The sequence below is a fragment of the Panulirus ornatus genome, chromosome 40 (genome assembly GCF_036320965.1).
Source record: "Panulirus ornatus isolate Po-2019 chromosome 40, ASM3632096v1, whole genome shotgun sequence".
Taxonomy (NCBI): domain Eukaryota; kingdom Metazoa; phylum Arthropoda; class Malacostraca; order Decapoda; family Palinuridae; genus Panulirus; species Panulirus ornatus.
Window position 1 is genome coordinate 12,012,407 of NC_092263.1, and position 10,000 is coordinate 12,022,406.

The following is a 10,000-nucleotide window of genomic DNA, read 5'->3' on the forward strand; positions in this document are numbered from 1 at the left end:
GTCAATCTTTCCTCACTCACTTCTCTCCATGTGCCCAAACCACTTCAAAACACCCTCTTCTGCTCTCTCAACCACGCTCTTTTTATTTCCACACATCTCTCTTACCCTTACGTTACTCACTCGATCAAACCACCTCACACCACACATTGTCCTCAAACATCTCATTTCCAGCACATCCATCCTCCTGCGCACAACTCTATCCATAGCCCACGCCTCGCAACCATACAACATTGTTGGAACCACTATTCCTTCAAACATACCCATTTTTGCTTTCCGAGATAATGTTCTCGACTTCCACACATTCTTCAAGGCCCCCAGAATTTTCGCCCCCTCCCCCACCCTATGATCCACTTCCGCTTCCATGGTTCCATCCGCTGCCAGATCCACTCCCAGATATCTAAAACACTTCACTTCCTCCAGTTTTTCTCCATTCAAACTCACCTCCCAATTGACTTGACCCTCAACCCTACTGTACCTAATAACCTTGCTCTTTTCACATTTACTCTTAACTTTCTTCTTCCACACACTTTACCAAACTCAGTCACCAGCTTCTGCAGTTTCTCACATGAATCAGCCACCAGCGCTGTATCATCAGCGAACAACAACTGACTCACTTCCCAAGCTCTCTCATCCCCAACAGACTTCATACTTGCCCCTCTTTCCAAAACTCTTGCATTTACCTCCCTAACAACCCCATCCATAAACAGATTAAACAACCATGGAGACATCACACACCCGTGCCGCAAACCTACATTCACTGAGAACCAATCACTTTCCTCTCTTCCTACACGTACACATGCCTTACATCCTCGATAAAAACTTTTCACTGCTTCTAACAACTTTCCTCCCACACCATATATTCTTAATACCTTCCACAGAGCATCTCTATCAACTCTATCATATGCCTTCTCCAGATCCATAAATGCTACATACAAATCCATATATATATATATATATATATATATATATATATATATATATATATATATATATATATTCCTAGTGTATATGATATATATTCAGGTGTAGGGGTGGTAGTGGAGTGTCGTGTGGAACCATTAATAACCATTGCTCTGGTTCCTGGGCATCGAACCCCTTCATTATAAACTAATTGGTTCTTGCTGGAACCCAGCCAGCCAGACACACACACACACACACACACACACACACACACACACACCTGGGTAATGCCGCCAAGCTAGCGTCTGTTCTCCTCCTCCTTGTTCTTCTTGTTCTTCTTGTTCTTGTTCTTCTTGTTCTTCTTGTTCTTGTTCTTCTTGTTCTTCTTAAGTCCCTGTGATGATGTTGATCAATTATGATTAATCGTGATTAATTACGGTACAACGGTAGGTAGTTTAGATGGTATGGTCGTAGTGGTAGTATGGTAGACAGATATGCTGTAATAATCACCTCAGTAGTAGAATAGTTAAATGTGTAATTAACGAGTTAAGAGCATATATTTAATCAAAAGGTCACGTACAATTTTTAAGAGAGAAGGTAATATATATCTATCTATCTATCTATCTATCTATCTATCTATATGTATATATATATATATATATATATATATATATATATATATATATATATATATATATATATATTCCTTGCGCTACCTCGCAAACGCGGGAGACAGCGACAAAGTATAATAAAGAAAAAAAAAAAAAAAAAAAATATATATATATATATATATATATATATATATATATATATATATATATATTTACTTTGTCGCTGTCTCCTGCGTTAGCAAGGTAGCGCAAGGAAACAGACGAAAGAATGGCCCAACCCACCCACATATATATACCTAAACATTTCATCGTATACATATATATACATACACAGACATGCACATATATATATACACAGGCACATAATTCATACAATATTCCAATGAGTCCAGTGGGGAAAATGAAAGACGATGAAGTTCCCAAGTGCACTTTCGTGTCATCATCACATCATCATCAGGGGAGACACAAGAGAGAAATATAACAGTCAGTTGATATACACAACGAAGAGACGAAGCTACGACGCCATTTGGTAAACAAGTGACTATCCAATTGGAGGTCGGGGACATTCGTGTGTATCATAAACATATGATGTGGACAAGGAAGGGGAACTGCTCACAAATTTGATCAACAATTAAACTATCCAGTTTGTACCTGACCTGACCTTCACTACTATTGGTGAGGGTCAATACAAATTGGAGAGTCTTTCTGTTTATTTGTATTTCAGGCGATAGACATGATTATATTTCAGGCTATAGAACGATTATATTTCAGGCTATAGAACGATTATATTTCAGGCGATAGAACGATATCATTTTAGGATATAGACACAATTACATTTCAGGCTATAGAAGCGATCATATTTCAGGCTATATATGTATATATATATATATATATATATATATATATATATATATATATATATATATATATATATATATATATAGAAAGAGAGAGAGAGAGAGAGAGAGAGAGAGAGAGAGAGAGAGAGAGAGAGAGAGAGAGAGAGAGAGACTGCCATAGTTTAGGATATAGAAATCTACATTGCTTTCAGGCGGGAGTGGAACCTGAAGTCTTTCAGAACACTATCGCTGAAGTCACAACCCCGTTTATAACGAACCTCTGCATCACCGTGGACGCTGAAATAGACGCAAAATGTAATTCGGTTTCGAAGGGAGTTTATCGTATTACATTTTCGTCTCGTCGCCGATATGAAAAACTGCGCATCTGGGCGGCTTACGAACCCCTGTCTATTGTTATAGAAGGAAAGGGGGGAAGGAAGGGGAGGGAAGGAAGAGGAGGGAAGGGGGGGAGGAAAGGGGAAGGAAGAGGAGGGAAGGGGAGGAAAGGGGGTCAAGGAAAGGGGAAGGGAATGGAAAGGGAAGGTATGGGGAGGAAAGGAAAGGATAAGGGAAGGGAAGGAAAAGGGGGGGGGGGAAGAAAAGGGAATGCGGAAAGGGAAAGGGGAAAGGAAAAGGGTAAAATGGGGAAAGTCAACTTTACGATCTGATGGACCCATTTTGTGTTGTCGTGTTGGTATGTAGGAGAGACTCGCCCATGGGAAAGCGAGACGCACACTCGAACCCCTTCCCCTCCCTCCCCTTCCCCTCTCCCTCCCCTGTTAAGGGCCAAGGGGAGGGATAGGGAAGGGTGGAAGGGGTGGAGGGGTGGTGGTTGTTAGGGTTTACCCCTCTCCCTTCCCCTCCTTTCCCCTCCTTTCCCCTCCTAGTCATGGAATTTCTTAACACACACACACACTGAATGTACACACTTGAACCCCCGGACGACATGTGTATTGAAGTGAGCCCCAGGGATTTGTATGAATGTATATATATATATATATATATATATATATATATATATATATATATATATATATATATATATTCCTATGAGTCCACGGGGGAAAATGAAACACGAAAAGTTCCCAAGTGCACTTTCGTGTCATAATCACATCATCATCAGGGGAGACACAAGAGAGAAATATAACAGTCCGTTGATATATACATCGAAGAGACGAAGCTAGGACGCCATTTGGTAAACATATACATACATACATATATAAAACAATCATAAACACCAGCGTGCCTTGTTTCAGTTCGAGCTGGCATTTGGCCACCGTGCAATTTACATACACGCGCGTGAATAATTAACGAGCAGTTAATAATGCAAGAGCGGCATTATGCAACAAGGGATCCCATCTCGCACATATTGGCCAAGAGAAATACTCAGAAACGTCATAAAAACAAGCAAACAGTTAGAAATAATATGTTTATTCCTAATTGCCAAATGGGTGTAATCAAAAGGGCTGTTGAGTAATTAAAGGGCTGTTGAGTAATTAACTGGTGTTGGATGGCATTGTTCACAGGTGGTTCGACGGACGATGATAATAACAGTGGTAGAAATGTTTTAAATGCCTATCTATCAAATAAATTATCAGTTTCATGTATTTTTATTTTTCTTCCATGTCTCCTGTTTTTACAGTTTTGATTGGGTTGTGGAAAGGCAATTAGAAGAAGTAGGTATCTCTGTGCGAAAGTCTGACTCCTTATTGTGCGAAAGTATGACAATGTGGTGCGAAAGTGTGACTCCTTATTGTGCGAAAGTATGTCACTGTGGTGCGAAAGTGTGACTCCTTATTGTGCGAAAGTATGTCACTGTGGTGCGAAAGTGTGACACAATTGTGCGAAAGTATGTCACTGTGGTGCGAAAGTGTGACACAATTGTGCGAAAGTATGTCACTGTGGTGCGAAAGTGTGACACAATTGTGCGAAAGTTTGTCACTGTGGTGCGAAAGTGATATAATTGTGCGAAAGTATGACACTGCGGTGCGTAAAAAAGTGCTACTCTCTCTTGTGCGAAAGCTTAACTTTCCCATAGTGCGATAGGTAGAAAATGGGATGGTAGAAAATGAGTGAAGTCTGAAGTGTGTGTGTGTGTGTGTGTGTGTGTGTGTGTGTGTGTGTGTGTGTGTGTGTGTGTTAGAAAGCGTCCGTGATACCCTTCTCTCTCTCTCTCTCTCTCTCTCTCTCTCTCTCTCTCTCTCTCTCTCTCTCTCTCTCTCTCTCTCTCTCTCTCTCTCTATATATATATATATATATATATATATATATATATATATATATATATATATATCTTTCTTTCTCTCAAACTATTCGCCATTTCCCGCATTAGCGAGGTAGCGTTAAGAACAGAGGACTGGGCCTTTGAGGGAATATCCTCACCTGGCCCCCTTCTCTGTTCCTTCTTTTGGAAAATTAAAAAAACGAGAGGGGAGGATTTCCAGCCCCCCGCTCCCTCCCCTTTTAGTCGCCTTCTACGACACGCAGGGAATACGTGGCAAGTATTCTTTCTCCCCTATCCCCAGGGATATATATATATATATATATATATATATATATATATATATATATATATATATATATATATATAGAGAGAGAGAGAGAGAGAGAGAGAGAGAGAGATAGAGAGAGAGAGAGAGAGAGAGAGAGAGAGAGCTGGACTCTATATATTTATATATATATATATATATATATATATATATATATATATATATATATATATATATATATATATATATATTTATTTCCTCTACTAAAAGCCTGTAAATCTGGGTCTCGGTCGTTTTTATTTACGCGAAGCTTTTAAAAGCAAAACTGTAAATCTTTTTCCTCTCTTTTTTTTTCGTGTATATATATTTATTTATTTTTCCCTGGTCCCTTTTAAGATTACATCAGTTTATTTATAGTTGGTGTATATAGTTTTTTATATATATATTTATTGTGACGAAATTCGCTCCCCCTCAATCCGGGTTTTATAAGTTATTTTTATCCATTTACTGTCCCCCTCATACATCTATTTATCTATCTATCTATCTATCTATCTATCTATCTATATATATATATATATATATATATATATATATATATATATATATATATATATATATATATATATATATCGTATAGTCATTAATGGTACTGAACACGGATTTTACCTAGCCGGTTTATTTTGCCTGTCCTTATCTCTTATTTAGCCGGCGCTCAAGGATTTTGCCGGTCGTCGTCCTAAGGCTTATTTAGCCGAGACCGGTTTGTTTCTCTCCTTGCGTTTTGTTTTTTTTGTTTTTGTTTTGCCGGCATCTATTTTGCCGGTCGTAATCGTATATCTGCCCGGCATTCTCATATATATATTATGCCGGCCGTCATCTCTTATTGCGCCGGCATTCATTTATTTTGCCGGTTGGGGTCACTTTTATTTCGCCGGCATTCATTTATTTTGCCGGTTGTTCTCACTCTTATTCAGCCGGCTGCGATTTATTTAGCCGGTCTTAATCTTTTGTTTTCATGTCGTCGTGTGTGGGTTAATCCGGTAAATCCCGCCGGTCTATTTTCTTTTGTTTTTTTATCTATTTTCTTTTGTTTTTTTATCTATTTTCTTTTGTTTTTTTATCTATTTTTTTTTGTTTTTATCTATTTTCTTTTGTTTTTTATGGAATTTAATCAGATTTTCTTTTTTTTTTGCGGTGGTAATATCTTTTTTTTTTTCGAATTAATTACAAGGTTTAATGATTATAGATAATTTTACGAGTTAGATACAAAAGCTATTATTGTTTTACATTTATTTTTATATATTTATATTTTTTTATATTTCCAAAGAGAAATCTAAGCTATTTTTGTTTTATATTTATTTTTAATATTATTTTTTATGTTTTCCAAAGAGAAATTTAAAAACTAAATTTTTATGTCTCATAAATTTGTGATTTTTATGAACATGTATTATGTCTCTTTTTTTTTAAGTATTTTATTTATGTATTTCTTCTCGTCATATGTTAGTATGCTAATTAGTATGTTAATTAGTATGCTAATTACTCTCATCCATTTGTTAAGCAGCTGGACTCTCGTGATCTCGCTGGACGCGTACATGGGCTTGCTCCACTCGGCCCACAGTCAATCCAGCTGTTCATCCACACCTAAGGGGGGACGGGGGCTGGTCGATGAAACTGGGTACGTGTGCGTGTGTGTGTGTGTGTGTGTGTGTGTGTCTGTGTGTGTGTGTGTGTGTGACTCACTGGCGGGAGTAGGGGGGGGGGGGGGGGGGAGGGGAGGGGGGGGGGATTGTAAACACTTAACTGGCTGGTACGTCATTCTCCCCTCCCCCCCACCACCCCCCCCTCTCCTCCCCCCCCACCCACCCCAGGAAGGGGGCCCCCCCAAGCGCCGCCCCCCCAAGCGCCGCCCCCACCCCAAAAAAAAAAAAGCATAGAAAAATTGAAGAAGCGAGAACTAATGACATCGATTGACCGGAGCGCCTTGACTTGGGAGAGAAGATTGGGAGCGTGGGAGAGTGTGTGTGTTTTTGGGTGAGAGTGTGTGTGTGTGTGTGTGTGTGTTGAGGAGAGGGGTGTGTGGGGGGGTGGGGGGGTAAGGGAGTGGGAGAGTGTGTGTGTGTGTGTGTGTGTGTGTGTGTTGAGGAGGGGGGTGTGGGGTGGGGGTGGGTGGGGGGGTAAGGGAGTGGGAGTGTGTGTGTGTGTGTGTGTGTGTGTGTGTGTGTGTGTGTGAGAGAGAGAGAGAGAGAGAGAGAGAGAGAGAGAGAGAGAGAGAGAGAGAGAGAGAGAGAGAGAGAGAGAGAGTTAACAGTTGACTCAGACGACAAAACAATGAAAAACAAGTTAAAAAGCCAAACAAAAACAAAAAGAAACCCCTCTTCCTTATATAGAGAGGGGACTCTATTTATAGAGGGGACTCTATTTATATAGAGAGAGGGGACTCTATTTATATATAGAGAGGGGACTCTATTTATAGAGAGAGGGGACTCTATTTATAGAGAGAGGGGACTCTATAGAGAGAGGGGACTCTATTTATAGAGAGAGGGGACTCTATAGAGAGAGGGGATTCTATTTATAGAGAGAGGGGACTCTATTCATAGAGAGAGGGGACTCTATTTATAGAGAGAGGGGACTCTATTCATAGAGAGAGGGGGCTCTATTTATAGAGAGAGGGGACTCTATTTATAGAGAGGGGACTCTATTTATAGAGGGGGCTCTATTTATATATAGAGAGGGGACTCTATTTATAGAGAGAGGGGACTCTATTGGCCTTAGCTCTATGCCGCTTTGACCCCAAGGTATTATAGGCCTCCCTTGATGACCACTCCTGGGAGGTAGCGCCGGCCTACGTGAATCCCGCCTCCTGCAAAAGAGAAACCAACCCCCTCCCTCCCCCCCCTCTCTCATCTCCTCCAAAGATATAGAAACCCCGTCTACCACCTCCAAAAAGATAAACCCCTCCTCCTCCCTCCTTCCCTCCCTCCCTCCCTTCCTCTCTCCCTCCCTCCCTCCCTCCAACCCCTCCTCCACTCTCCCACCCTCCCACCTCCAACCCCTCCTCCTCCTTCCTCCAACCCCTCCCCCTCCTCCTCCCTCCCACCCTCCCTCCAACCCCTCCTCTACTCTCCTACCCTCCCACCTCCAACCCCTCCTCCTCCCTCCCTCCAACCCCTCCTTCCTCCCTCCCCCTTCCAACCCCTCCTTCCTCTCTCCCCCTTCCAACCCCTCCTCCTCCCTCCCTCCCTCCCCCTTCCTCCCCCTCCTCCTTCCTCCCTCCCCCCTCCAACCCCTCCTCCCTTCCTCTCCCTCCTCCCCCCCTCCCTCCCTCTCTTTTCATCCCCACCAGGGTATTAACCTCCCCCTCCCCCCCTCCTCCCCTACCCACTTACCCCCCCTACCCTTCCTTCTTCCCCTTTCTCGTCTTTCCCCTCTTCCAAAGGGGGTATATTGGCTTTGTCGATGGCGACCCTTGTGTGAATATCTCTCTCTCTCTCTCTCTCTCTCTCTCTCTCTCTCTCTCTCTCTCTCTCTCTCTCTCTCTCTCTCTCTCTCCCTCCCTCCAGGTCGCATTGTGGGAGGGAGGCGGGTGGTGTTGGAGGTGTTGCCAAATGCAATTTGCCAACACAATATCCCTAGATGAATGTCTTGTTACTCCCCCCCCCACAGCTGGCTTGTTACTCCCCCCCCACAGCTGGCTTGTTACTCCCCCCCCACAGCTGGAAGTCGAGAACATTATCTCGGAAAGCAAAAATGGGTATGTTTGAAGGAATAGTGGTTCCAACAATGTTGTATGGTTGCGAGGCGTGGGCTATGGATAGAGTTGTGCGCAGGAGGATGGATGTGCTGGAAATGAGATGTTTGAGGACAATGTGTGGTGTGAGGTGGTTTGAGCGAGTGAGTAACGTAAGGGTAAGAGAGAGGTGTGGAAATAAAAAGAGCGTGGTTGAGAGAGCAGAAGAGGGTGTTTTGAAATGGTTTGGGCACATGGAGAGAATGAGTGAGGAGAGATTGACCAAGAGGATATATGTGTCGGAGGTGGAGGGAACGAGGAGAAGAGGGAGACCAAATTGGAGGTGGAAAGATGGAGTGAAAAAGATTTTGTGTGATCGGGGCCTGAACATGCAGGAGGGTGAAAGGAGGGCAAGGAATAGAGTGAATTGGAGCGATGTGGTATACCGGGGTTGACGTGCTGTCTGTGGATTGAATCAAGGCATGTGAAGCGTCTGGGGTAAACCATGGAAAGCTGTGTAGGTATGTATATTTGCGTGTGTGGACGTGTGTATGTACATGTGTATGGGGGGGGGTTGGGCCATTTCTTTCGTCTGTTTCCTTGCGCTACCTCGCAAACGCGGGAGACAGCGACGAGGTATAAAAAAAAAAAAAAATAATAATAATAATAATAATGATAATAATGGTAATAATAATAATAATAATAATAATAATAATAATAATAATAATAATGATAATGATAATAATAATGATAATAATAATAATAATAATGATAATAATAATAATAATAATAATAATAATAATAATAATAGATAATAATAATGAAATAATGATAGTAAAAAAATTGCTGTAGATTTAATTAGTTTAAATTCGTCACTGTAGCTACAACATAAGAGTTAATTGTACTATTAACTAACTTACGCGTTTCACCGAGTTTTATTATAATGCATTATGATGCATGGGGGGGGGGGGGGGCCGGGGGGAGAGGGGGCATGTATGAATTTGTTGTGGGGATGGGGGAATTTATTGTAGGGGGGTGGGGGAATTTATTGTAGGGGGTTAGGGAATTAATTGTAGGGGTTGGGGGAATTATTGTAGGGGGTGGGGGAGTTTATTGTAGGGGGTTGGAGAATGTATTGTAGGTGGTTGGGGTAATGTAGGGTGTGGGGGATTTTATTGTAGGTGGTTGGGGTAATGTATTGTAGGGGGTGGGGGATTTTATTGTAGGTGGTTGGGGTAATGTATTGTAGTGGGTGGGGGAATTTATTGTAGTGGGTGGGGTAATGTATTGTGGGGGGATTTTATTGTAGGTGGTTGGGGTAATGTATTGTAGGGGATAGGGGAATTCATTGTAGTGGGTGGGGTAATGTATTGTGGGGGGGGGGGGGGGGCTGTCGTGGGCATACGACCCTTGAGCACGACGGTACGACCCCCC